This window comes from Macrotis lagotis, chromosome 4 (genome assembly GCF_037893015.1).
Source record: "Macrotis lagotis isolate mMagLag1 chromosome 4, bilby.v1.9.chrom.fasta, whole genome shotgun sequence".
NCBI lineage: Eukaryota > Metazoa > Chordata > Mammalia > Peramelemorphia > Peramelidae > Macrotis > Macrotis lagotis.
Window position 1 is genome coordinate 126,005,818 of NC_133661.1, and position 2,796 is coordinate 126,008,613.

The following is a 2,796-nucleotide window of genomic DNA, read 5'->3' on the forward strand; positions in this document are numbered from 1 at the left end:
GAACTGGGATCTTCTTTTAAACATTAAGAAATTTGGGTTGAATTGATTCTCTTTCCTCTCAATTCTTTCTAATATTAAGGAAAGCATTCATCACATGAACTTATAGCATTCAAGCACAGTCTCTCAAACACTTCAAATACATAACTACTTACCTAAAGCTGACAAATAATAAGAAGGCATCTAATAATGCAATCAGAGATTTCAATTACTTCTTTATACTTGTGGGGAAATAGATCAACCTCCTTTGCTATTTGGAAGGAGACTGACCTCTTTTGGAGGAGGGTATCTTTGTCATTTTGTTGGTTTATATTATATTTCAGGTTCACTTAAAAAAACTCAGTTAAAGAAACATATACAATACTTTATTGATGCCTTTATATATCATAATCATTTCCTACTCCTATCCCCTATTAAACCATTTCTTATGAAAAGAAGAGGTGGTGTTGTTATTGCATCAAGTCTAATTCTTCATGACCCCACTGAGGATTTTCTTGGTAAAGATACTGGAATGGTTTACCATTTCCTTCTCCTGCTTATTTTACAGATGAGAAAACTGAGATAAACAGGGTTAAGTGACTCTCCCAAAGTAGCACAGCTGGTAAGTCCCTGAGGCCAGATTTGAACTCAGGAATGTGAGTATTCTTTTTTTAAAGTTTTTGCAAGGCAATGGGGTTAAGTGGCTTGCCCAAAGCCACACAGCTAGGTAATTATTAAGTGTCTGAGGCTGGATTTGAACTCAGGTACTCCTGACTCCAGGGCCAGTGCTCTATCCACTGTGCCACCCAGCCACCTTGAATGTGAGTATTCTTGACCCCAGGCCCAGCACTCTTACTACTGTTCCACCTATCCTCCCTTAAAAAAGAGACGAGTAAAAATATCCAATATAGAAACCTTGTCTGGCAACTATCTAATATTCCGTCCATGCATTCCTGGACCAGGCAATTGCAACATTTAGTAGATTCATCTCCTTTTCTCAAGTATCTTCCCACTCCATCTATCCTCCACTCAACTGTCAAATTGATTTTTCTAAAGCATAGATCTGACTATACTGCCCCCACCTCACATCATTCAATAAATTCCTTTCACCCCCTATTACTTCCTGGATCCAGTTACAAAACCCTCCATTTGGCTAACAAAAGCCTTCATAGCCGGCCTCCTTTCTACCTTTCTGATCTTCTTAACACCACACTCTGAAGATTCTGATCTTGTGACACTGATCTCCTTGCTGTTCCTGCCACAGAATATTTCTCTTCTTACTCTATGCAATTTCATTAGCCATCCTTCATATCTGAAATACTCTTCCACTTCCTCTTTACTTTCTGGACACCCTGGTTTCCTTTATGCCCAGCTATAATCTTATTTCTACAAGAAGTCTTTTCTTATCCCGAATATCTCCAATTTATCCTTTATATACATACATACATACATACATACATATACACACACATGTGTGTGTGTGTTTAATAAATAGATGTGTGCTCTGCCAGACTGTGAGATCAGGGACTTCTTGGCTTTGTTTTGTTTTGTCTTTCTTTGCATCCCCAATATTTAGCACAAATAGGTGTTTAATAAATGCACTTGTTAATTTGATTTTTTCAGCCAGATCTTCTACCCCTTGTATTTGTTTAAGTGCCGTTTTGGAACTAAAAGCAGAACTTTATATTTATTGCTGTTAAATTTCACCTTGCTAGTTGAATCAGTATTTCAGTTTATGAGATCTTTAGGAATCTTAATTCCAGCTAAGCCCCCAGCTCTGTATTTTCCACAAATATGATAAGATTGATGTATGACTTCTTCCAAGTGTGATAAAAACTATCAGTCCTGAGTCAAGAACAGAGGTTCTGCCTCCTCTCTTCTTTCTGCAGTTATCTGCAGTCTATAAGACCTAGTTTAAGTCCCATGTATTCTGGGAAGTCTTCTCTGATCATTCCCAGCCTATAGAGTAATCTCTAATTTTTATACCCCTCATTGCCATTGATTCACTCTCTTATATTGTGAACTTGGCTTCTCAGTGAGATTGTACACTCCTTTGGAACTAATAGTGTCTTGTACATAGGAAGCATTCAGTAATTCTCTAACTATAGAGAAATAGTTAAATGAAATAATAAGCCATTGTAGAAAATGGGGGCAAAATCTCCCCCCCCCCCCCGTTTTAGCAAGTCAATGGGGTTAAGTGACTTAATCAAGGTCACACAACTAGGTAATTATTAAATTTCTGAGGCCACACTTGAACTCAGGTTCTGCTGACCCCAGGGCCGGTGTTCTATCCACTGTGCTCCCTAGCTGCCCTGGGTACAATATTTTTAAACTGAATTTGAGAAAACTCCTGATTGGCCACACTCATTATCCAAGGAGCCCCCTCTTTGGAGGGTTTGCACGTTCTTTTCACAATCTGCATTCTCTTCAGGACCCTCCTAGCAAGAACCTCGCTTTTGATTCATACCCAGAACTTGTCATCAGCAAAAAGGGGGTGCTTGTCCATAATTGGAATAGCAGATGATCTTGGTCCCAAGGGGTGCCGGACTGCAGTTCTGGACTTGGAGAACAACTTTTCTTCCCGCGGCCAGGGCCTCCCAGACTGACTGGCCCTCATCGCTCACGACCCTCTCTGCTCCCGGAGCCAGGGGTGCTTAGCTCAGCAGGAGCTGCCCAAGTGGGGCGTGCCCCCACCCTGCCCCCACGGCAGCAGTCTGTCCAGCCTCTCCATCTGGCTGAGCCCATCCTAGAAGCTCCCTCCAGCCATTGGTCCACCCAGGGAGGAGGCGGGACCGGGGGCCCTATAATATTCAGGCTTAG